The sequence below is a fragment of the Corvus brachyrhynchos genome, unplaced genomic scaffold (assembly GCF_000691975.1).
Source record: "Corvus brachyrhynchos isolate BGI_N302 unplaced genomic scaffold, ASM69197v1 scaffold4, whole genome shotgun sequence".
NCBI lineage: Eukaryota > Metazoa > Chordata > Aves > Passeriformes > Corvidae > Corvus > Corvus brachyrhynchos.
This window is the reverse complement of record NW_008237878.1, coordinates 3,326,985-3,354,162: the sequence shown is the minus strand read 5'-3', so window position 1 is coordinate 3,354,162 and position 27,178 is coordinate 3,326,985. Positions and strand designations below refer to the sequence as shown.

General features: G+C 37.1%; 1 protein-coding gene across 1 annotated transcript in view; it reads right to left on the bottom strand.

The window, feature by feature from the left end:
- The window catches only part of CACNA1D (calcium voltage-gated channel subunit alpha1 D), a 169,564-nt gene that overhangs the window by 127,991 nt on the left and 14,395 nt on the right, over window positions 1-27,178 (bottom strand). The gene's annotated exons all lie outside the window — the stretch shown is intronic.

The following is a 27,178-nucleotide window of genomic DNA, read 5'->3' as shown; positions in this document are numbered from 1 at the left end:
TTCCTTAATTTTTGCTATCTACTATATTATCTTTGCTCTTTAAAAGCAAAATGCAAAAATAAAACTCACCACCCCAGATGCTATTAATATTAAAATTACATCACTAACACTCTTTTCATAGAGATTTGCATGAAGTCTGATTTTCAGCACAAAAACGGGCAAAAAGTCTGAAAATCCTGTGTGTGTTCAGTTTAGGATGAACACAAATACAGAAAGTTCATGTAAGAAAAGATTAGTAGGGGATTAAAACTTTGAAACACAGGTTTCAAAGGTGAAGAGAAGGTTAGAACAGGATATAGATCCTATCACCTTTCAATCATTTGTTTAAACTCAGTTTAGGTGCATAAGGGTTGAAATTGGATTCTTTGGATGTTCTTCTGCAGCTACAGTATAACCAAACACCACACTCACACCAAATCCTACTGTGAGTGCCTGGGAAACAAACAGCTGGAAAACCTGTTTGGCAGAAACTGTAAAAAAGCCAACAACCTCTAAATCTACTGTGACTGAGCTGTGGGTGAGGTTATTTTCTAGTTAGCAATTATTAAAATTAACTAGAATTAGCTAAAATTAAAATATTAATATATACACTGAAGTTTACATACTGCATTTAGCTGTGCCAAGATCCAGATTCAGTGAAGGTAAAAGACTAAATCAGAAACCTGTACCATACTGGAAACAAAGGATCATACCTATATTTATATATAGAAAAGGAAATAACTTTGTAGATCATAACTGTCTATTTTCTGTTCTTCTATGAAGCATGATAACAGAGGAATTCAAGGAAAGAGTTGAATCCTTTCAGTAGGCTGAGTGAGATCTGCCCTAAATTCTGGATTACATGGCAGGAACCATGTAATCCTTACACTGTGCCTACTGGGAAAATGTCAACTTGATAAATTTAGGTCGAGTTCTTCAGAATCCATCCTTATATCTGTCTTCAATCACTTGCCCAACCAGACCAAGGTCCTAGTAGATAACAGTAACTACAATACTTGAGGCTCACAATGAAGCATCTGACAACTTGCATGAAGACTGTCTGGATAGTATCATTTTGCAGATAAGGAAGCTCAGTCTGCTTCAAGCAATAAATTCACTTTCCATAAAGAATGCAGATGGTTAGATACCAACAGGATGAATGCTGCACTAGCCTTACATGAAAGACTTAAGCAAGTTACTCTATTCATCAGCTATGAAAGAAATTCAGTTGTTTTAGCATTTAATTTGCAACAGAATTTTTATTATTATGGCATCACACCTAAATACAATATATTTTACTGTGCTAGTTTGTGTGCTACCTTAACTAACTCAACTTACCAAAAAAGTGCATTTAGAAATATGCATAAAGCCATGACAAGATTTTAAAATGTAGTTTAAGACTTTCCATCCCTCAACAGTACTACATATACTGAGACTACATCCTTAACTTTTGGTATAATTGATGTCCTTGCATTAATTCTAAAAATCACACAGCAAAGAAAAACCCAAAGTGTTACGCTGGGATCCTCTCCCCTCAATATTTTCATAACTACCCTACGAGAAAGCATTACAATGCCTAAACACTGAATGCTCTGCAGCACTTGTGTAGTCATTACAATACTTTGAGTCACTTGACAACTGCACATAATATTTGTACTTCCAGTGACAGAAGCAACCACAGTAATGTACTTGTAATCAAACTGCCAACACCAAAAATCAGGTTCCAAATTAAAAGTCATTAGCCTACAAAACTTGAAGACAGAGGAGAGGGGAAAACAGGATTCAAAAATATTCTTTAAAATGTTATGCCTCAAAAGCATTATTTTTACTGTCGTTTTGGGGAATATTTTTGTAACTTTTTCACATGCATTCAATTCAAGCTCCAGAAATCCACAGCTGGGAGATCTGAACCCATAAGGCCCCATATTCTTCTCTTAAAATTCATCTCCGAGAATCCAAACCCAAGAAAAATCTGGGGGTTGAGGCTGTACATTTACTGTATATCCATGTCAGTTCAGACAGTAGTAAAAATTTGATTCACATCAGACATGGACAGTGATCATGTGTATCTTCAATTACCCAACGCAGAGCTTATAAAAAAGTTAGACTTCTAGAGCATGTCAGATCCCTAAACCTAGTAGGCCAAAGAGGCGCTACCTGCAATGCATCAAGTGTCACTGAAAAGTTTATCAACTGAAAAAAAAAAAATTAACCAAACTTGAAACAGCTGCATGAATCTGCATGAGTTGAGAGTGCTACACCACATGCATAAGGCATTTCTGGTTTAGCACTTTCAGCCCTAAACCAAATTGTGTTTACTGGACTTTGACTTGGAGGCTAAGTTTTCCATAGGTCCTCATTTTACACTAGTTCTCCATACAATTAAATACTTATGGTTGTACATTCAGTCTGTGACAGGATAAAAAATGTGGGGAAGGACACTGACAACCCTTTTTTTCCAGCAGAAGTACTGGATTAAACAGAGTATTTTCCTCTATTTCCATCTTTTCACTCTTTCTCACAAAGAAGACACCATTTCAGCTAGATGAGAACTATTGGGCACATGTTGATCCAGTTAAGTAAAAAGGTTTATTAAAAACTGTGGGGAGGGGCCATTTTTACACAGATTTGTTCATTGAACTGTCTCCCCTCACACTACAGTTACATCTGCACAGTCCAGGCAGAAAACCATGCACTGGAGGATGAAGGTAAAGCTCAAGTAATCAGTGAGACTGAAAACTCTTCATCAAACTAAAATCTTACATATTCCATCTTCAGGGGAACAAAAGAAAAACAAAAGGGGGAGTTTCAGAAGAGTAACAGTGCATATAAAAAGTAAAATTACACAGGAAAGCGTAACTGAAGACATTTATCAGGGAAATTGCTGAAGAAGCATCAAGATCTGGATCCTCTAAGTAACTTCAGCAGAAGAAAAGAAGAAAGCAAAGTCAGCTTGATGCCAGATTTCATCTTCCAGGAATTTGAAGAAGGGACCATTGAAGTTACCAATAACAGCAACAGAGCTAAAAGCTCAAGCAGAAATCATCGTTATCTGATCTCACACAACAAAAGCCTAGATTGGTTTTGCTGGTCTGAAATAATAACTGCCAAAGCAACCCAGGGAAATGTTTTATAATCAGACTTAACTTCATAGCTATAAAAACAAGAACAATTCAATTAATAAAAGCTTCTCTCTTCCTCAGGGCCAAAAAGCAGTGCACTTCAAGCAACCTAGAGGAAAGAAATTAATCTGTGAATAAAGAAGTATCCCTTAATAAGTTTAGTAATTCCATTTTGCCCTCCAAACATACCCCTGACTGAATCTGCTCTTTCTTGGCTGAGATCCTATGTAAACTTGTCAGAAGAAAAGCACAACACGTGAAACTGTGCTTAAGTATGAAGAGTGAACACCAAAGCCTCATGTCATTCACTAAAGAGCTGGGTCAAAAGTTCCCACCAGCCCCTAAACAAACCTTGTCTTCAATTCCAGAAATGTAGAATTCACTTCTGTCCTCTTTGAGCAGCAAAGACCATCCCATCCAGACCTGCAGAACGGTCAGATGGGGCATCTCCTATAACCACTCTCATATTCTTGTGGTGCTAATACTCAAAGTTTTCACCTTACATCTCGAACTTTGTACAGCTTCACCATCCTGCATTAAGATATTTAGGATCACTATATCCAAAAGGTTCAGGATTTGGACAACAATGTAATAATATAGCCCAAGTGTTTCATGGCCTATCCAGGACTCTTTCAGTTCTTTTATATGTAGGCATTGACAGATTCTAAAATGACCTTCAGTACTCTAAAATAGAATACACAATAACCTACCTCAAAACAAAAGTGGAAAGAATTACAAGATTAGCAAAGAGCTGCATGATAAAATGAGAAGTAATGCAATTAAGATTGAAGAGGATACAAATATATCTCTAACTAAACTAGGAAGAAAGAAAAATGTGATTAGCAAAACAAAACTTAGTGAATGAACACAGTTAACAGTAGTCACAACTAAGTCAGCCTACACAGAAGTAAGTTTGGAAGAACTGAGTGAGTCTACCATAATTTTGCAGGCAGTAATTTGCTCTAGACAACATCACGAGATCTAAAGTATAATGGGAACAAATTGGATTAGCACCAATTACAAGGAAATGAAATGCAGGAGTACTCAAAGAGGAAAGAGACATGCAAATTGCTTTCATAGATTATGATTTTCTTGGGGACTACAGAGATTAACCCAGCTTGTTTCAGTAACTGAAGGGGAAGTCTCATTTAAAAGAACCTGGCTTTATCAGAGGAAAGTGAACATTTTTAGGAAGATTCTAAATGTATTTTTAAGAAAACATGACAAGAAAGATTTTTACAGCCCAGTTGGAAAGCAAAAGTTCAAAAAGACAAGACTTTGACCAAATTATTTCTTCTTTGAATTATATTTCTCTTTTTCCCCCAGAAGTCCTTCAGGTTCTCTTTGCTCCTACAAGTATACCTGGACATAACCTTGTCCAACCTTCTAATCTCATAACAAAGAGCTCAGCAAAAGTTCCACTTTACTCAATCATAGAGCTCTTTGCTTCATATTCACTACACCTAAAATTGCATGACAGAAAACCAAAAAAGCCAACTAGTGGCATATGCTGCATGTTCTCTTTACAAATGAATTTTGCAATAGAGTATTTTACTGTAACAAGTTTCTTCAAATGCATGATGAAATAATCATGTTTATAGAACACTGAGAAATCCTTTGCAGCTTGGTAATACAGTACTGATTTTATTTTTTTAAAGTAGCAAAAACTGTTAAAAATTCACTAAGAACACTGGAAAGGGAGAGTTCAAGAATGCAAAGCCATTTTAGTTATAACAGCTTATACTAATACATCAATATTTATGTCAACTGACCTAAAGAAAGCTGTTCAATACATTTTGTTCAATAGTTTATATTATTTAAACAAATAGAGATGCTTTGTTTACTAGATTAAATTTATTCATCTTTACTGCAGTTTAATGAAGTTCTTCTAGCTATATCATTTAAAAAAAAAATATTTTAATGCAGATATTTTCAGTAAAACAACTGCCCTGGAAACACAAATATAAAATTCAAAATTTATCAGAACTAATTTCTCTCATATATCAGCACCATTAAAATATTAGATTTCTAATACTGCTTCTTCTTACTATAATGAGCACTGCAGTACAAATAACCAGAAAGATCTGCTCACAAATGGGATCGAAACACCTTCCTGACAGCTTGGTGCAATGGATATAAAAAAGTCTCTGGAGGCTTTGCCCAACAGTGAAGTCTGTAAAAAATATGGAAATCACCTGTCCCCAGAAATTATTTGTAGCATTTTTTAAAGCTTGTTGCTTAAAATACAGCAGGGTAATAAAGCCCTTTCAGGAAAAACACGGTACACGTAAATCACCTTCTGCTTCCAGAGGCTTCTCTTCTCATACAGCAGGATTCTTAATTCCCTCCTTACAGCCATGCAATAAGTCTCTAATGAGAATTCTGGCAGGACTTCAGAAGGTCATGAGCCTCAAACTATTTCTTGTTGACTACAGACATGTTGCTCAAAGAAAAGTAACACATTCTCCACTGTGATCACAGCCCCTTCTAAGGAAATGATTGAGAACATGATGGAATCCTAAAATATTTAACAAGGATGTATTTTAGAAGCTGCTGCTGACAACTTTACTATTTCTGTGAGTATGTTTTACAGCATGACTTCCTTCCAATTTTGAAATATTACTACCTTATTTGGGAATACTGAGATCAAAACCTTACACAGGAGAAAAGCTCCTAAACTGTACAGAATGGAATGTAGGTAAATGCTGAATATTCTTTCATTACTGTTATATGAATTTTAATTTACAGCATGATGACAGAAGCGAAAGCTTCGATGGGCTGAAGAACATCAGTACAATTTACTGCAACACTAAAGTGGGAAAAAGCCTTCAAAAACCTGTGCTTTACCAGCATAATGGCAGTGCAGAGAAATAAACTCCTGCCAACACCTGTGCTAGGCCAGTATTCACTGAATGACATAAATATTCACAAAAACCCCAAAACTGCATACTCAACAAAGTAGCTCTTTCTCAGCATTATGTTTTTCACCCTCTCATTTGGTTGTATATAAGAAGTTGAACAATTCATCTCTCATATTTCCACAGACATACAGATATAAAATATCCCTGAATACTACCAACAAGCTCAAGGACATTGGCAGTGGCCATATTAACTAAAAAAAATGAGCGTGTACCTGAAACCAAACAGCGATCTGAAATTTCTTTGATTACATTTATGTCCAACCCTCACATCCCTGGTCACATTCAGTAATAAGGGGGTCTAGAAAATTCTAATCTCATGATAGTCACATCGAAGAAATGATGCTGTTTAATCTACAGTTTCTAATACCTCCAGAGTAAGGACTCTCCTCTGTCAACATAATGGGGTTCATTTCCTTTCACTACTACGTAAGAATATAAATATTTACTAAAAATAGTTCAGCATGAAGATGAGTCACATCATCATGTCCTTGGAGACCAATTAAAAGTGGAGTCATTCTGATCAAGTGTTACAATAACCATCTAATAATCAAAACAAATAGAATTACACCTTGAGTAAGTAGTATTTAATGCAAGAACAGCTGAATCATACCCGAAGTTTTAAAAGGTTCCATCGTGTGCAGAAAGAATTTCATTACTTACAATGGGTTACACATGACAACAAGGCTTGAAATACTGGTTCTCATTTTTGGAAAGAAGTTAGAACATGTGTGGGACATGAACTTAATGAAATTTTGCTAAAGAACCCACTTATCCCCACTCATTTGCTGCATATCATGAATGGGAAAAAGTGGCAGGAGTAGGTACTGCTCCCTTTGGAAAGGAGACCAAGCAAAGACCAGTTTTGGGGAGAAATATTTTTGACCTTGGCTTACACAGGCCCATAGGTCTGTGAGCCTGGTATCTCGTGTGTAAGGCTAGTGACTAAAAACACCAGAACTCTTCCAAACCATAAACCCCTCCAGTTAATACCAAATATCCCCAAAGAATGGTTAGAACTTATCGGAGGCACAGAGTGACAGAAACTGGATTCTTCCCTTAAAAGACCAACTTCAACCCTCAGATTAACCTTAGTAAGACCAAACAGTATTTTCTGGGAACCATGAGGGCAGCTACAGAATAATGTTAAGCAGTGGCTCTGCCTTTTACTTCTGCCCAAGCCCAGAATGCAAATGTTTTTCTCTCTCTCTTTTTAATAACTCAGTGCAACAAATCTGGTATTTAATGAGTAACATTTTGATTTACAAGTGAATTTCCAAAGACTACGTGGAATTTGTAGCACCTCAATTTCAGATACTTGAAGCCAGCAACCACCGTAAATTTTTTTTTTTTTTCTTTGCAGGAATACTGCTCACAGTATTTAATGAACAAGTTACTGATACCTTAGGAATACAACATTCCTACACAAAAATCTAATTTAAGAATTCTGCATTAAGACCTCTTAATGAGCCTAGGCATAAATGAGGGTCCAACAGACCAGCATGCTTTAATTGAGCTCCTCTATCACAACTGCCAAGATGAGTAAAAAAAATTCATTATGAAAGTCTTTCCCGAACTTCCAAGAACATTCCACAATATATGTACTAAAACTCTTTTTTTTTTAATTAGTTTCTTCAAATTGATCCACATTTCCTTACTTGGAAGGGACGTGGAATATTTACATGGGGTTCAACAGATATATAAATGTTTTCTTTGACATATTCTGACATTCACAATGCTTCAAACAAAAAATAGCAATAAAACCATCTGGGGAAAAACAATAGTCAAGATTTTTGACTGTATTGCACTTTTTGTTTTATAAATTGTAAACAAGTTTAAGGACTTTTTCTCTATACTATCCCTGCTATAAAAGACTTTTTAAATCATCACTGTAAAAGTAAACTGTCAAGATCCAATTACACTGTTGTGAACTCAACACAAACCGTTCTTGCTGTTTCTCTAGATCAATATTCTGTCATTATTCATGTCAGAAAACTTTTCAGACACCTCAATTTAAATGAAGATTCAGAATAAAGAGAAGAAGATGATGTTTATACAGCTGGCCAGCCACTAAGGCTGTGGGCTGTGTGCTTATTAGCTTCAAAGCAGCTGAGATTTGTTACAATAAAGTCCTGCACCATGATAACTGAGTATTTAGAACAAAACTGGCTGAAATTCATTTTCACACCAATGCGTGCTCATTGACTGTGCTTTTGTATCCGTTTACATTTGAATACCTGTTCTGATGACTAAGCAACGTCCTATAGAAACTGTCTTATTAAATAAAAGCCGTTCCAGCAATTCTAATTAAGAGGATTTGTTATTCTACAGAGAGGTAATTTACAGTAGGGGTCATAAAACAAATCATGATAAAAGCCAGGATAATGTTCCTCTAGCAGCTCAACTTGATAGATATCATACATTTGAGTTAATATTTAACTTTATTTGTTTTCATGCACAGAAAAAAGCCAAAGGTGAGGTACTAAAAATGGCCAACCCAGGCGCAGAATTTCCTTGGTTCAACTCTTGAAACAATACCTGTACTGGTGCCTACAAAATAAAGTTAAGCAGAGCAGTTAAGCGAAGTTAAATGTGCATACTTGAGCACTAACATTACAAATTTGGGGGCTTCCTTGCAAAATTGGTTAACACAATGCTTAAGAGAATTCTTAGATGGGGTAGTACCTTTTGCTGACCATCTTTCCTCTGAATTTAAATTAATACAGTGTAGTAAATAAAACCAGGTATCCTTAAGAGTGAATTACCAAAATGTTCTGAACCAATAAATGGTGAATAAAAAATAAACTTGCAATTGAATATGGATTATATTATTCCTAAATTAGTAATGTATCTATCAAAATACGTCTACCTCACAATTTGACATAAATGTACCTTTTCCACCAAATTTGTTTGTATTTTCTACTCATTTGACTACAATCCAAACATTTTGTACAAGTGGAAGCACAAAAATACCTTAGAAAATCTAAGGTATAGTAAGCAGATCAATTCAAAGATTTCTCCTAATCTGGGCTAGACCCAAAAATGAACAATGAGATTTTAAAATACAAAAGTAATACTGCTGCTAGAAAACAAAATAGGTGACCTATTTTTGATAAAGATAATTTAGAGTTCTTAAAGCAATTAGTAAACATAATAACACTTCAAGAGCAAAGAGTCATCTGTAACAAACTAACATTTGGAAACTGCATCTAAAGCAACTCTCCTTACATAATTAATATGGGCCTGCTTCCTAGATTAGTACATCCACAAGGGAAGTTTTCTTTATATGGAGCTCTGATTACAAGATTGCAAAAAAGCTAACGAGTTCCCAGGGCATGTGACTTTGGCATTCATTGTCTTCGTCTTCTAATCCTCCACAAGGCAAACTTCTACAGAGTAACTACTGAAGGAGAAATGCAAAGTAATTCAGACCAGAATATATTTAAACTATCTTTGATTTACCATATCACTAGATAAAGCAATTGTAATCATAAATCCCTGGGACTCTTTAAAAAATACCTAGATGATGCTCCTGCAATTTCTTAGCTATTCATTTTAAAACATAGAGAAACACTAAGCTCACAGTGTCCCAAAATGTGGCTTTTCAAGTGCATTTAGAAACCAGAAATGGATTCTGTCCCCTAACAAAAAACATGCATGTGTCATGCATAGTCTTTTTTTCTAGGTTAGCAACATACCCTCTTTCTCTTAGATTAACTATTATTAATAGTTGGCACTTGTATCACAATTTCCTTATCAGAAGCTTAGTAATGCCTTAAAGCCTATAAGGTCCTACATGGAATTATTGCTTCTCTTTAAGATATAAAAGTGTTTTCTCCCATAACCAGGTGTTGGGACCAGAATTTGGAGATTCTTATTTTCAGGCACGAACACAACCAAGAGACTCATGTTTCTTATTCTCCCAGTATGTATTTAAAGATTCCATTCCAAAGTATTACATAATAAAAAGTTATTGCAGAAGGAATTACAGTTTTATATAATTTTGTGACCCATGCTACTACATATTTCCATTGACCAAAACCTGAAACTCTTCCTGGAAAATCAGGTCTTTGCCAATAAGCCACATCAGTTTGGATTCATGTGCAAAATATTCTTTCAATTTTACAGTAGCCTATGATTAAACCAGGATAATATAATTGTATTCCTGGTGACTGGCTTGCAAAACCATAAACAAACAGAAACCCAAACAACACCACCACCACAAACAAAAAACCGAGTTAAAGCAGTACAGTCCACTGAGAGCCATTTAAACTGCTGCAACAGCTGCTGTCTTTGAACTGCTCAAACTTCCCTAAGAAATGCTTATCTGCTGTGTAGAAATGCAATCATTTCCTTACTACTATTTTTTTTTTTTTAAATCACAGGCTCCTTTTTCCTTTTAAGTTCTTCCTAATTCCTTCTTTGGACCTCTATATCAGACACAGCATTAACTGAGTGGATACACCTGGCCAAAATAGAAAACAGAAAGGGATCACTTGTTTTTCAGTCACAGTGATGAGTCATTTAGGTTTTTTAAATTCATAGCTTTATGTAAGAAAAGAATGTCAGAAGATTTGGGAAAATGTAAAGTTGTAACACTTTCATATACAAGTTTAGTGTCTTACAGAAGGGAACTCCAGTTTTGCGTGGGTTTGTGATCTTACATGAGGTGCAATTCACCTCCTTAAAAAGTTAGCCTGACCAAAAGGTTAGAGAAGAAAAAATTAAAATTCTAGAAAAAAAGTGTTCTGCCAGTGAGTCACCACGCCAGGCTGCTATGACGCTCCTTCCATTCTAATCAATTTACTCTAAATGGGATTTCTGTAATTGTACAGAACTTTATAGGTGGAGTCTGTACCAAGAACTGAAAGCCACTTCCCAGCTCCTGAGAAGATACAGCATGTGAGAATGGATAAATCATAACCATTTTAACATTAATATCTTTGTATGCAGTCAGTAAAAATTGTATGGATCACATTACTTGAACACAAGTTTTTCAAGATGATTCATTCCTTCTTCTGATACAGAAATTCCAATAGCAGACTTCTAAATATAGGTATCCAGTAGTTTCCAAGTCATTTTGGAATACACTTAAAATTGAAGTACAGCTACTGGCATCAACAGGCCTAGTATATTTATTTGGCAATAATCACAGTATTAGTTATAATCCATGTTTATTGATCTGTACCTTTATTCCAGTTGAACAAAACAATTACTTGGTTTGTTTTTCATTAAAAATGTAAATAGGTATTTAAAAAACCCCTAAAGGATAATTCTGCTGATTAATGGTATTCTTGAAAAATATGAAATACTAATCTATCTGGTTATGCGAAAAAAAAAAAAAAGGTATCTCACAATTCTTCAGCAATATAAAGCAGGTCCAATGAGTGTACTAACAAACTTTCCACCAGTCTTAAAATACTTCTGCATTTTTACCCCCAATTACTGCAATAGCATGGAAATCTTCCATGGAGGGGAATTATACCCCAGGTAAGGTCATAGAAGACAAATTAGGGACTTGTGTTTATAAACATTATGTGCTATAGATTTTTGTTCAAACTGAAATTTTTCCAGGTTTTTTTAGTACTCATTCAGTCTGCAGTCATGCACACCACACACACATGCATATACACACAGATTTCCTCTTTCTTCCTGAAAATTTTCAGAGTTTCCACATTTTTCTGCTCTTGATTAATCTGGTGCAGTAAGAAGGGCTTTTATTAGTGATCAATTTTGCCATTATTCTTGCTAGAGAAATGATGCCACTTTTGAGAATGGACTTAGGAAGCAGTCTCTTCCCAAGCTTATATTCTTCTTTGACTCTCTGTAACACTGAAACAAGACTGAGTTCAGACAAGAGCCACTCCAAGCCAAGGAGTAGCTGGATAAGGAACAGGGCTAAATAATCTACTTGCTTGAAGAAGGAAATCCTGTCACCTCATTCCTTTTGTGAGAATTTTCATACAGTGCAGCCCTTACACTGCGTGTGTACAACACATTTCATAGGGACAAAACCACAGTATTTGATCCTGCAAATAATCATGAGGGCAGTCAACAGATGAGAGGACAACACTTCTTTTGTCTTTGGGTGTAGTTCTTCTGCTCCATGCGTACATCCAAGCCTCCGACCACATTAAGAAAGAAGTGGACAGAACCTGATAAATGAAGCACAACTGCACATAAGAACCCTGTTTTATTTCTCATCTTAATTTCTTGTACTCTGACTTTTGTTAGAGAACTGAAAATTAATCCCATGTGAGCTGCAAACACCAAAATTGCTGTTTTCTGTCATGCGCATGTTAGTTTCTTTACAAGATGAAGAATCTGATTATCACATTAAAAAACTATGACTGTTTGCAATTTTAATTTAGAAAACTATTGCAGCAACACTGGGAAGCTATTGAGTTATTCGAGAATAACACTGCTGCTTTGAAATTAACTCTACATTCAAGTAAGGAACCTCAGAACATCTAAGATTCAATTGTTCTATTAATCTCTGAATTTCTCTGAAGAAAATCAAGGTTATTGCCTTAAAACTATCAGGACAGATACCTGCACCACTTGTTAGCCATCAACTAGGCAAGGATCTCCTGGGTACTCTAAAACCTATACTGAAAGCGAGAACAGGTAGGCTGAACATGTCAGATTTCACAGTATTAGCAGTTTGTTCCCAGTTAATATTTAAACACTTAACTAGGAAGTTTTAATCATTGCATTTTCACTGCTGTGGTAGAAAATATTTCCCTCAGAGAGCCCTAACAGCAAGAACTAGGCCATGAAGATATGCCTGCAAATCTGAGGAAACAGGACAAAGATAAAGAGCAAGGAACAGGATGATCTTCTGCAAGCTACGCTTGCTGAGGGTCATCCTCTAATCAACCTCCACATGTAGACACTCCTGTATTACCACAGCATCTGTGTGTCAGTATAAAGCACTGCTCCTTTTTCCTCCCTGTAGTTAACTGTCCCCAAAGGCACTGACCCAAAAACACGTCCAGTGTTTTCACCTGCCAAGTCCCAAAGTACACCTGGGAGCAACAGTTATGACCTTACTGAATTGGTTCTAAACTTTTCTTTGCAGCTCACATACAGCACTGCATTTCTAATGTAAAACGCTTGGTAGAAAAAGAATTTATGTAACAAACGTGGTAGAAGATTGTGCATTTGTAAACCAAATAATTACTGCAAGTGCTTGTAAGCATGTGGTCCTCAAAGCATGCACACCCCTCACTAGTCCCAAATGAGAGTTTTGGGAAAGCATCTGCTGCCAAAATAACTTACACAGTTCCTCACAACCACCTCTTTGGAGGAACATCTTGGAAGCTGCACAGGTTTGCAACCACAAAAAGATTTTAAATTACTCTTATGATTGCAATCCATTCTCATATACCAACTTTTTAGGATTACTTTGACTTCTGTGTCACATCACAAAGGTAATTATAGCCCTTTAAACACAGTATTGCCAATGACAGGGCACAGGCTCTGTACTCAGTGTGCTAGGTCTGGACCAAAGCTTGTCTCTTATCACCTGATACTTTCCTTTCACTTGGTTTAGCTGTAACAATTCTTTCTAACAGCAGGTAGCCATGCCTGGTTTGGAGTGGGACAAATCAATTTGAAGGTAATGGAGAGCAAAGAACATAACACGTCAAAATACAGAGTATATGTGGTGTGCTTTACACAACTTGCTCACCACTGAAGAGCGAGCAAGATCTAAAAGTACAAGCAAACTTGTAAAAAGGATCCCCAAGCAGATCCTAGAATGACAAAGAAGCCATCAAACAGCCCCTGGGTCACACATGCAACACCATGTAAGCCTGAGATCTGCAGTCCCAGGGGAGAACTGCCCCTGCCTTGCCAGTCAGCAAAAGTTTCAGCAGCATAAACACACAGGCAAGTGCCCAAAGCCTGACGTCCCCAGTACCTCAGTATCCACTTTTCAAATGGAATAAAATATTTACCTAGCACACAGGGACACGAAGAGCAATCAATAAGATCCAATTATACAACCTATTTAGAAGATCCCTGGTAACACATTCTGGCCCTGCACACCTTGCTTACACGTCTGAGTCCACGTTGTGTGGGCACCCACTTCCATTCTGCAGGCACTGCTGCAGCACACCAGCAAAACCTACAACTCTCTGTGTGGGGGAAGGGGTTACTGTGGCCACATCAGCTTGCAGGACCACAAATAAAACTTTGATAGCATTTCAGAGAGGCTGTGCTTTGCTGCCTAATGAAGAGCACTCAAAGGAAGTTTAAAAAGAAATTGTGCTTAAGATGCATTACTGATCAGAGAGTACCAAACTGGAGCTGCTTTTGATTACCAAAACCACCCTAACAAGAAATGCTACTGCTACTACACCATGTAGAAGCAAGATCTGACAAGAAACAGATTTACAACACAATAACTTAAGGTCGTATGTGTCTCCTGTAATTACAAATTAGCATTTTAATTAAACACAAAACTCGTGTCCTATTTTTTCCTAAACCTGTTTAATTAAATACACCATGACAATGAATAAGCTCTTCTGGTTTACTATTAAATCACTTAGAATTTTGTTAGACCAAAGCAGAGACTAGTGACAATTTCACATTGGGAAGGAGAATTTAGTTTCTTATGCTTTTCATAAAAGATAAAAAGCACGTTCATTTCTGGTACAGTATTACTAGCAATGCTTTCACTGGTACAGGAAGATGTTTTAGACTTCCTTTCCTCCAGAAGCATCAGCAAACCAAGACCAGCAAAGCACATTTTTGCTGTGTGACTTGCTTTGGCCCCAGCTTTGCTGCATCAGCAAAATGTCACTAAAACAATACAAGAGCAGCAACTGTTGATCACATCCCCTTTCTGCTGCACACGAGGCTGTACTCAGACTGCCCACGTTATACCTCAGCTTCCTGTCAACCTTAGTAGCTCTCTGATGCCAGCTAAGCCCTCCCAACTGCTCCTCTGCAATACCCAACACTGTCACCTTTGTGATATAATCTTTGTGAGCCCAGATCTCTGTTCCCAAGACCCAAGCTTCAGAAGACATGCTGCAAAGATGAGAAAGTTATCCTGATGATCAAAGACACCCAACTCACAAGGAGTGTGCCTGACAATACCTTTTACATTTTATGATCAGACTGGAATACCAGGAGCTCTCAGAACTCTGAGAGTGTAGTAAAACCAATGTGCAAATTCACCTAAGGAAACTACAAACAGCAGTTTTTTACAATCAGACACGTCCGTGATAGTGGTGGCAAACACAGCTCGCAAAACACGTTAGAGACAGAAAAGCTTTCCCCTGCTCTTTGCTAAGTATACAGGAGATCATAATACCATTACTGACCTCAACCTCTGACAATGTCAACAGAGAGCAGATGCTCCATTACTGGCAGAGCACGCTGCCCTCTGAGGTAACAGCAGCTTGACACAACATGCTTTAAATGACACCCACACTTGTCACATGGAAGTATGTAGATTGTTACAGGCATGTCAGCTTACCTTTAAAAATACCAAAAGAGAGAAGCTGCTCCTAACTGAGAACTACATGTTTAATAATGCAGAAATAAAATAAAAATAAACTCTAGAGAGTAGACTTGAGCTCACTTCCTTGCATGTGTGCATCAAGAATTTTTCACTACAGGATAAGTTAAATTCAATAATTAAATCATCTGTTCACAGTGGGTCTTGGGGGGGGGGGAATAAAAGGCACTATTTTTCAGCTGCTATGTTTGGTTTTTTCCTCCCAAAGCCAGGACTAAATTCAGATATAATTCTAGAACTGCAGAATTATAGTCACAATCAGTATAACTAAAATAAGAACTTGGCAACATGTCTCTTCATGCCTTGTATGGCATTAAAGGTACCATCTGTGCACTTAAATTGATAATAATGTCTCGTTACCAAATGTTGCATGCTCATGTATGTATTAAGGCTTCTACTCTGCAAATGCATTGAAGCATAAAAAGAGACACTAATTCTGAATTACCTGAACTAGTACAATTAACATTTTGGCCATGTAAGTACCATTTATCCACAAAACAAATGGTCCACAGAGGGCAAAACAAAAACAAACAAGAAAACCTGGGTTTCCATCCCCAGAATTTTAGTTCTTTTTCTTCACTCATTCTGAAACTGTATCACTCCACAATTGAAGGACCAGCATTCAAATGCCAATTCAAATTTATTGGAAAACTATAGATTGCAATCCATAATGGGAAATTTCATGCAAGTCCCTTGCTCAAGTACTTCTGCCTGCTTTGGTCCCACCCCTGCTACTGTATGGTAATAAAGCTCTCAACCTCGCTCCCCTCCTGTGCTTCCAACAAAAGGAGGATTATTCTGATTGCAGAATCCCTCACAGAGGGCAACAGTTATCAAGATTGTGTGTCAAACTTGGAAATGAAACTGTGGGCAAACATCTGGATGCAGCTGTAGAGCAGAAAGGAGAACCCCATTCAGTCTATTCTTAGCTCCTCATCACTGCTTTCTTTAGAAAAAAAAAGTGAGGCTTATTATTAAAACTATTTCAGTGAACTCACTTTGAAACATGAGGGTAGGGAAGAACCACAGTGACAGTTTGCCTGGCAGATATGAGAACAAGTTCCCTCTGGCAGCAAAGGGGGGACAGGAGCTAATGATGAATTTGGTGAATTTGGTTTTTAATACATTTCAATACATTTTTAGAACTACTTATAACATTTCATACATATAATTGAACTTGACTTCAAATTTGAACATCAGTCTTAACTGGTTTCAAAAACCTCTCCACAAGTTTACACAAAAGACATTTATCCCACCATTGCTGATGTATTCTACTTTTCAGGCTAAAGGTCACGTTAAATTTTAGAAGTGGTTGGATTTAAGAAAAAAAAAATAAGGCCGTCCATAAGACAGGTCTTCTAAATATGCAATCATAAATGCTTTATGTAACAGCTGTATGTATAATATTCATGATGCAAATAACTCCTAACCTTTTCGACAATTCTGAATGTTTTGGAAATGCTTAGAGTTTTCCAAAATTTAATAGGTTGGGGTTTTTTTTTTTCTTTCTGTGTTTTCCTCCTCAGCCCCAGAAAAACAACTGAACCAAGATATAGTCATTTAGCTTGCCAAAATCAAAACTGGAAGCCAGGAATTTAATAACTAGTCCACACTGCTAATCAAAATCCTATTCCACTTCCCTGGTTTCTCAGCTACAAAATTCCTCAGATTGCATTCCTGAATCATCCATGTATGGAAACATTATTGGTATATAATATCCATTTACTCTCCTGATGGGTAACCCCCCTCCTTGCTGTTAAAGTAACTTCGCATCAACCAATGAAGTCAGAAGACTCCCTGCACTGTCACCATAAATGATTAATAGCTCAAACATTTATACAAAGTAACCCAACTCTATGCTGGCACATCTGGACCTTTTAAATTCAATTACAATGGTTAATAAAGCCAACGCCAAGTTTTAGTTCAGAAAGAGGAAAATATTTTTTGTATGTGGACACCTCAGGAATAAATTCCTAGTTTATATGACTACAAATGGAATCAATCCAACCTTGACTTCAAAAGAAACAACCTCTCATCATCTCAAAGTAACAAAGCCTATATAAGAACATAGTTACTTCCCACTACATGCCATGTTCCTGATTAATACTTAAATACCATCAACATTAAGATCTCTGCTGTGCCTTTCAGCACTACTCATTAAAAACATTTTCATTTCAACAGCATCATGAACTGGGACATTGCCCAGGAACTGAACAAAATATCCAAGTTTATTAAATACTTGAATTTCAAACCCAAGAATATTAAACACAATTCTCACCAAATATCCAGGCAGAAATTTAGCTTCAGTAAAAATGTTAGGTTGGAAGGAATACATTCCGTTTGCTCTGAATTCATTCACAAATAACTGTGTCAGCCTCACCTCTCTCACCCCTAAATTCCTCATCATCCATTTATAGGCTCTCACCTCTGTTCTGCAAGGAAATCTCATGTGAATCATTTTTTAATCATTTTTAACGTCCTTGAGACGCTGCACATCAGATTCCCTGGATGCATGGGCAGTAGAGTTCTCCTGCTAGTCCTTCTTCATCCCAATCTCCACACTTTGTCAGAAGTGTCACTCTCCAAAGACACAAAAGGGCTCCCATTCTTACATCTTTTTTGCATTAGCAAGAGAACTGCTTTTTCAGCCAAACACTCATTACTACTTTCAAATTCTAGGAGAGGAGTACCATAATTTATATAAATATCACCAACCAGGAAGAAATCAAATATCAGACAATAGTTAGGAAAAGCCAGTGAATAAAACAAAAACCAGGACCCCCAACTCACATGCACACAAATCTACCTTACGTGGCACCGCTCAACACCTGAAATCTACAATTACGTGATCCTAAAATCCTAAGAGTCCACAAGCAAATCCAACAGTATAATCAGAAAGCACCTACACCTCGAGTCTGGCAACATTCTTAATAAAAGACAGATAAAATGACACACCACCACTCCTGTGCACTGACTCCACTGTCAGTCAAGCATCCACATTTCAATATCTATCCCCCTCCTTACCCTAACCACAGGTTGAGGTATTGAAACCCACTGAAAACTTGTATGCCATTGACACTCCAACTGTTGAAAGGTGATGAACCACATCCTTATCACGCCTGGATATCTGAAATCAGCTTGCAAATTGAAGACTATACCATTAAGACAGAAATGAATCTTTCAAATATGCATTTACTAGTGACTTTTTTAATCTTCAATCATCTAATTAATTCTAGAATAGACAACATACAAGCACTTGCTCTATGAACTTCCAGCCTTGAGCTCCCCTTTGCAAATTGCTAAACCTCATGTTGAATTAAACATATTATTGCCCTAATTTGCTGTATGTAGTCATTGTTGAAAATATGAAAAATAAATTAATATATCAACACATTTTTGCCTAAAAATGTTCCATAAAGTAACTGAAGTAGCAAGCAGGCTCTGTGACACTAAAGATTAAATGTGGTATTAAGAATCTAATCTTAGAAAAAGACCCAAAGAGAGAAACACAGAATACCCATAAGTATCTTGACTTTGTATAACCTGGCCTTTAATGGATTTTGACACCACAAAACAGACATCTGGTTATAGGAACCTGACATTTCTTTACAAGCCATCCAGAAAATCTTCATATGGGCCAAAGCTCTGACCCAAACTACAATTTTGAAAGTGTTCTGGTCAAAAGAAAAAAGCTTCTAGACTATAATTTCAGATAAGTTAATTCTATATTCACCATGGGGTTTAGTGCATATGACCTTAATAGTAATTCCACACAAAGCATCCAGTAAGGACTTGGCTGTTTCCTTCCACCTCAGACAAAACTCGATTCAAGGACAGAGTTTTAGTCCAAGCCCATTGTGCAAAATGAAGGATAAATTGACATTATGGTAGCTGAGAATAATGCTAAAAAAACTGCTGCCTTACTACCTTGAGGTAGTCAGCAGACTTGCAACAGATAGCTGATGCTAATGAGACGCACTAAATCTTCTACACTTTTACGGAAGGACAGGCAACAAAGCAGGACTTTTCCTCAGCATGAAAGAGCCCTCTAATGATTTCTGAAGTATTTATCAGCAGTGAAAGCAACCCAGAGCATGCCTCTCCCAGCTGTTGTTTCCATCTGAAGATAAAAAAGAGAGGTACAGCTGACTGATGAGCTAAATGAAAATGCTCTTCTCACAAGTACACAAACTATTACAGACATCAGCCTTCAGCACAAAATAACTTTCTACTTTACAAAAAGAGGGCAAGTTGTACTATATAAAAATTATGGTATCGCATTCAAAAGTTGCACTAACCTGCATTTTGGAGGCTGACAGAAAACATAAAAGCACAGAATAGAAATACAAAAGTGCTATCAAACACACTAATTCATAAAACGGAAAAATAGTGTATGACTTCCAGAATGTATTTCCTCATTTTCCTGAATCATAGAATGGTTTGGGTTAGAAGGAGCCTTTAAGACCATCTAGTTCCAACCTGCCTGTCATAGTTTCACTGTTTCTGGTCAAGAAGAGATCCCATCATTAACAGTCCATCTTGCTGTAAAGGTTATTGATGGCTATTTTGCAAAACGTTTATCTCAGCAAGTACCATCATCATTGTAGGCTGCCAGCACAAATGCAAGTGTCCAGAGTTCCCTTAGGCCCCATTTAACAGCTGAGCCCAATCTTATCCCCACAACAGGAGGACATGAGATGGTGCTGAAGGAGAACCCCCCATTGTCAGGCTCCCAGCTTCCTCACCCATGTCCAGGTGGAAGCCTGTGACTCGTGCAGGACAGGAAAACCATGACCAGCTGCTCCTAACCTGCCCCATGGGGAGGTTATCATGGGGGCTTTCCTAGAGAGACCCCCAACAAAGCAACTGAGACGTGTAGGCATCCTGCATGAAAGATTTCTTTTAAACTGTGTCATGCCAATGTTATTTTACCAAAGTCCTGCACCGTCACAATGTGGGCACAGCAAACAGACCCAGTGAGCTTGCTGAGTCCTGTGTGGTCTCCTAAGAGATGGCCATTTAGAAACAAGTAAATTATAGACAAAGCCACAAAGCTCAACTGAGACAATCTGTGACAGATACTCCTCACTGAGCCTGCTGACCTTAGGCAAGCAATGTAGCTGCTCATGAGATGGCTCCTTACTTAGGAATCTGCATCACTTGGAGACAGAGTCTCCTTTGGGAACTCGTAGAAGTTCTTATCAGTGATCCAAAAGCATCTAATGGAAAAAGAAATTCCTGTAACATAGTTTCATCTTTACTGTACTGATTGCTACATGCTTCAGTTCAGCAGCAGCAGCTAAAGAGAGCTCTTCTCAAGGAAGTAGAATAATCTCCCACTTAAAATTTGAGTTACATTAAACAATTAAGGCAAGGGAAAGAAAGCATGGAGGTGTGCACCAGCTGCCAAAAAAAATCCCACAGTTTTAGCTCCTAGAGTTTGAAAGACTTTGAATTTAACAATTTTACAGAGGCATGCTCTCAGATGACTGTATCTCTTGCTTGTTATCCAGCTTCCCTGTTTTATTGTGGCTGCCTTTCTCAATCAGTTAACTGAAAGGCTCTGCATAACAGAGAAATCACAGAAGAAATAAATGCAGTCCACCCCTTCTTAGCATCTAGCAGAGCTGAAGGCTAACATAACTGCTGGACAAGCCAGGAGAAGAAGAGTTTGAGTGGAATCATCTGTATTCACTAAGAGGCCAATGCCTCTTTTCATATCTTGGCTGGATGTTCATTTATTAAAACCAGTGCATCACTGAAGACAGACAACATTCGGCCCAAAGGCCAAAAGAAGGCCCTGGTAAAGAAGGTTGCTCCTGAGAAGAATTTCCATTCCTCCTTACCAAAGTGCCTCTAGTAGCAAATATAGCATCATAATAATAAAAATATGTCTGTACATGATCCCAAACCCCTTCTGATGAATAATTATAAAGATTCCATCAATGCACACCTCATAAAGAGGCTTTACTCAAGCCCACTGGAAAACAGAAAAGTGGTGTTATTGTTATCATCATCTCCTACAGGACTGGGGGAAAAACAGCTTCATGAATCAGGGTTGAGGTACTGTCTCTTTCCTGCCTTCAAGACTTCTACAAAGATTTTTATTTTTAGGAAATGAAGAGCAAGCATAGATTTCCAAACAAAACAAGCAAACACGTTTTGGCACTATGTAATCCCAACTGAAATTGTTTTCTGCTGTTTAAGTACAATGTCTTATTTTCTCCTAGATACTTCCATGCTTATTTGATTGACTAATTCACCATTCACCAGGTAATGAAGACTGTGACAGTTGATTTTGTTGCTGCTGCCTATTGTTGACCAATTTCAGGCCAACTGTGTTTTCCTCCTACTTCAGCTGGAATCAGCAGCTTCTTTCAACACTTAGAATATGTTATTGATTTTTTGTATACACATGTTAACTTAGTAATCTGGTAATAGAAAATTGTTTTCAAGAAAACTATGAATCAGCAAATTAAGATACAAAATTAGATTAAAATATTGGGACAAGAAAATAAAGCAAGAGGTACTTGCTGTGTCCACCACACATTTTGATTTCAGAAAATTGTTTGGATATTCTGTAGCTTAATTCAGTATTACTGGCTGCCTTCTTCACAAAAAATACCAGAGAATGCGAATAAGTTTATGGTGATCCAGAATATGTTTCTATTTACTAACACATAAACTAGAAAGATATTTATAAAACTGTGATACACTTTAATGAGAAATACTGCATGCAAGAGTATTCTTAGGAACAGTGTTCTGAGCCAGCATTATATGTAGGCAATATGTAATTGGTTATTACCAAGAATGTACAGAAAGTATATTTAAATATCTGGAGATAAGCCGATTTACCTAAAATCATTACTAGAATCTGTCCAAGCCCTACTGGCTTTAACTTCTACCAAAGACATGACTCAGAAATGCTACAGTGAAACATTTCAATTAAAATGAGAAACTTGTGGCAGTGTGACATCTGAAAGGCACAGCTGACACAGCCTTAAATGATGTTTTAAGTTCCACCTGCATGTTCTGTTTACTTGTGGTACAAAAGCAGCAATATTATTATCACAGCTGCTACGCTTTCTCAAAATGCATCTTTCTTACCAACCCTTCCATTACACAAGAAATACCACTACAATTCAGAATCTCAGCAACACAGAACGTGAAATGCTGGGGAGTAGTTTTAGTAGCCAAAAAGTAACTCTTATATTAGAGGGGTAGCTGAGGGGGGGGAGAAATGAGATTCATATAGGGATCAACTTTATTGTCAGATTCTGTTTAACATCTAACAAAGAAAACTTTGATGATTTTGAGTTTCAAAGTTTTATTTGCTAAAATAAGCATTAAAATAAACACAAAAAACACTATTGAGTACAGTTTTTAAAAGGCATCTGCTGACAGAAATCAAAAATAGTATTCCATCAAAAATAGTACCTGTTACTGAATAAATAGTATCTATCCAGCACACACTAAATGAGACAAGAAATTCTTCACAGGCAGGAAAAAAGCCCAACAACATTCTGGTAACCCAGATCACTACTTGGTAAATACTGGGTCAGACTCAGTCTGACATCATACTCCAGAGTGACACAGTGTACATCACAGCACCTCAGATCCTCTTTACAAGGAGTCAAAATGTCATCGTGTCATGATGCATTCTGATTCAAAACATTATTTCTGAACAATACCTTCATAGCAATCACTGCATTCTTAAGTTTTACTTCCTGACAGAAAAGAAAAAATATCTACTACAGTGACACAAAAGAATAAAATAGCTTGTTAAAGGAGAAACGGAAAAAGTAGCAAAAAAATGGCTGGCAAGTTGGAGACTGCTCCACACAGGAAGGTTTCTTTATGGGCAAGATGTTAGAATATTTGTCTCTGCTGAAGCAGCTTTAGAATTAAAATGATAACAATTAAGTACAATGACCAGATTATGTTCTCTCAAAACATTAAACAAAGTATGGTGTGAATTATTAAGTGTGATGTGAACTGTCTCATCTAGAACCACTGAACACCAGGGTCTCTCTCTGGCTCAAACTTCTTGAGCTGAGGATTACTGGATCCAGTACTGGGCCTTTATTTTGTTCCCTAGACACCTTCTACTGGCTAGTGTTAGAGCCAGGATTGAGGGGTTGATCCTACAGGATCAGTACAGCTGCCATAATTTGCTGCTCCTACACTAAAGAAAATCTTGATAAAACAAGAGTTGCTTCTGGCATGCCCAAGTTAATTTTGGGGCACAGATAATTCTTGACATTTAGCTTCCAAATAATTACAGTGCTTAAGTTATTGATAAAAATACCTTCTGGATCTTTTCAGAGGTGTGAATGCTTTTCAAATTTACATAAAACCATATATGCCAACTAGAAATCTACAGCTCAGAACGAACACATTGCTCTATTTTAGGTATATATACACACACACCGAGTATTGTAAAAAAGAAAAAAAACCTGAAAGCTTTGCTTGTCCCCTTTGGAAGATCTGTGTCTGCCCAAGCTGAAAAGGTCTCCAACCACTATGCACAATTAGGACAGCAGAATACAGGCCAGATTTAGCCCTCCAAACAAAGAATTTCTAAGCATGTCTTTGATTTTTATCTTTTTCTTGCAATTTATCCAACAACGAAGGTCACTGCAAACCACAGAGCACACATTTTACTGCTTGTTACAGCTTATACAAAACCATAGCTAGAAACTCTAGGCTAAAAAGTGCTATTTTTCTTAACTCACACAGAGCATGCTTTTATAGATATAGCACCAAATTATCAAGTAATCATCGCCTGTGTTAGTGGAAAATAGAGCAGCATCCAACTGTTACTGAAGTTGTGGGAAATCATTCACCAATTTTAACATCTTTCAAAGTGTTATTATTTTCGTCATTGAAATATCACTGCTTATAAAAATCTTTCAGCACAGGAAGAAAAACTGTATTGGGAAAAGCTTTAGAATAAAATGTGCCAGAATCCAACTATTTTCGTAGAGTGAAGATACACTCAACACATGGCTAACTTACAAATGAGGGAATCGATTCTCATGAGTGTTTATCAACCTAACAGCTACTGACAGAGTAAATTCCACGATGAAGCCACGACACTTATAAAAAAAATTAATCTGCTCTGATTTTTGCCTCTGATTTTTTTTGACAAATTTGCAGTAACATGTACTTATTTATAGGCTTTAAAGATGAGTGAATCCTTCAATCAATCACTTTCTGGGAACCACAGCCCTTTGTATTCAGCCTTTAGCCTTAGAAAAGAGTTAACTAGATACAAGAAAAAGTATCCATAATAGAGTTAATACTACATATGGCAACATATTAACTTAGATAAGCTGCTTCTGATTTGAAAAGAGGGGCAGTAGTTGAATTACTAAACTAGGTACTCAGGAAGGCAGGTCCTATATATTATATCCACACTCTACGTTTGGCTTAAAAAAAATCTACAATCCCTTGAGACTCTACATCCTACTCAGAGTTATAACAATTCTAACATTTAATTAATTGCAATCTGAAAGCTGAAAACTTCTCTGCTCCACAGGAGTCAAGTATTTTCATGTGATCATAAGACCACAGCCATTTATCACTCATTAACTAAGTCATTATATTTTTAGTGTTCGTGGTTAACACCTCTTATCTGCAAGTAAAATGCATTCATTTAAAATATGAGCAGCCATGAAAAAGTGGCATTAAGATGATTCACCCTGCAATTGGGGTTGTCTCAGAGCACCACCTAGTCATTTCTAATCAAGTCAATACATGAAGAGAAATAAATATAAGTCAGTCTTTGTGTAAGGACACACAATTTTAAGATAAAAAATTTGTTTTTGTCTTCTAGAGAGAATGATAACCATAAGCCCTTTTACCTTCCCTTTCTAAGTCAAGACGAAGGCCTACAGTTACCCCTTTTTAATTTTTAGAGAAATAAGTATTCCACCACAAACTTAAATTTTTATAGTAACATTCAAATCCAAGGATTCAACTTTCAAGGATTTGCTTTCATTCCAGTAGGACTTTAATATGCACTACTCATTACTGGAGTCACAGCAAGTAAAAGTGAGACAGCATTTGCAGTTTTGCAATTCTTTTCTAAAATACGTGGTCAGAGCTTGGTAGGGAACATCTTGAACTGTCTCTGCAAACAGTAAACCCATGTAACTCACAGACCTTTGTACTCATGGTTATTCCTCCAAAGTTTTAGAGAATAAAAGATAGGAAACCTTGTGCTCTTATACCCTAAGATTTCCCTCTCTTCTCTTCACACTCTGCAAGGGAGTTCCAAATGGTGCAGTGCAGGAACAGCCAATGTTCCAGGGTCCCCCTGCTCAGCCTGCCCAGAGCTGACCCTGTGCTGGAGTGTCTGGCACTCTGAACGCTGCCTGTCAGCTGAGGAAATACCTCCTTCAGACAAATGTGAGCCCACATATCTGCCCTTGCCCAAGAAACCAAAGTATCTCTATTATTAGTGACCTCTAATAGTTTAGCAAGGAGCAGGCGTCAACATTCTACTCTGTAATTACACAGGCACTAAGTGTGCACACAATGACTGTGGCGAGACACACAAATCCTTTAAGTTCATTGATAGCTGATGAGGTTACCTTTCAGTTCACATCACTCAAGATCTATATCTGTTATCAAGAACAGATAAGCTTCCCACTATTTATCAAGGTTAAAAAGGACATTATTATGTGAAAACATCAACTAACAGCTTCCACTACCAGCTTTCTTCCTGTGAAAAATGAGAAAATATGGAAGAAGGAAATGAATAAACAACTAAGTGGAGAACAGCCTGAGTACCTGGGCCTCTGGCACCTTAATTTGTCCTTCACACTTGCCAGGAACTTACTCTGAGATTACTGGCTAATAATAGGACAGGCCATATATCTCAAACACAAACTCTTCAAAATTCCATATGGAAACAAGAGTCTGATACAAAATACTTTTGTGTTTTGTGGGATAAAAAGAACACACTCACTTGCATTTTAATAGTTTGAAGATTTAAGTAAGATTTCTGTGGGTTTACATTTTTTCTTCCACATTCTGCAAAAATGTGGTTTACACAGCTGGTTGAAAAATTTCATCATCTCTTCTAGAGACTAAATCCTCTTCACGTGACAAATATCCATCTCACAAAAAGAATTCTGAACTCCAAAGATCCCATATCCAAAGACAGAATTACCAACATGTAAACTTTGGCCTCTAATAGAGGTGGAATTTTTGACTGAGAACATTGGAAGTTTTGTACTTCCATAAAAGCAAATTCAGAGCCATTTCAGTAATTCATGATTGTGAAATACAACAGTGAAGTATTTCATGGTTTTAGTAGTATCTTACAAAGTCATATGCCGAAGAATATAGCATTATTATTTTTTCTCCATCCATGGAGGTGTTCAAGAACAGGTTGGATGGGGCTTTAAGCAACCCCATCTACTGCAAGGGGCATTGGGACTAGACCATCTTGAAGGTCCCTTCCAACCTAAGCCAAGACTGTGATTCTATCTTTTTATTGCTAAGTAATGGAATGTGGAATTTAAACTAACATTTCTGAAGACAGAATATTGGAAATCAAAAACACCTTCAACGGTACCATTCCCACCAGTTGGACAGCTCCCCTTATTTGTGAACAC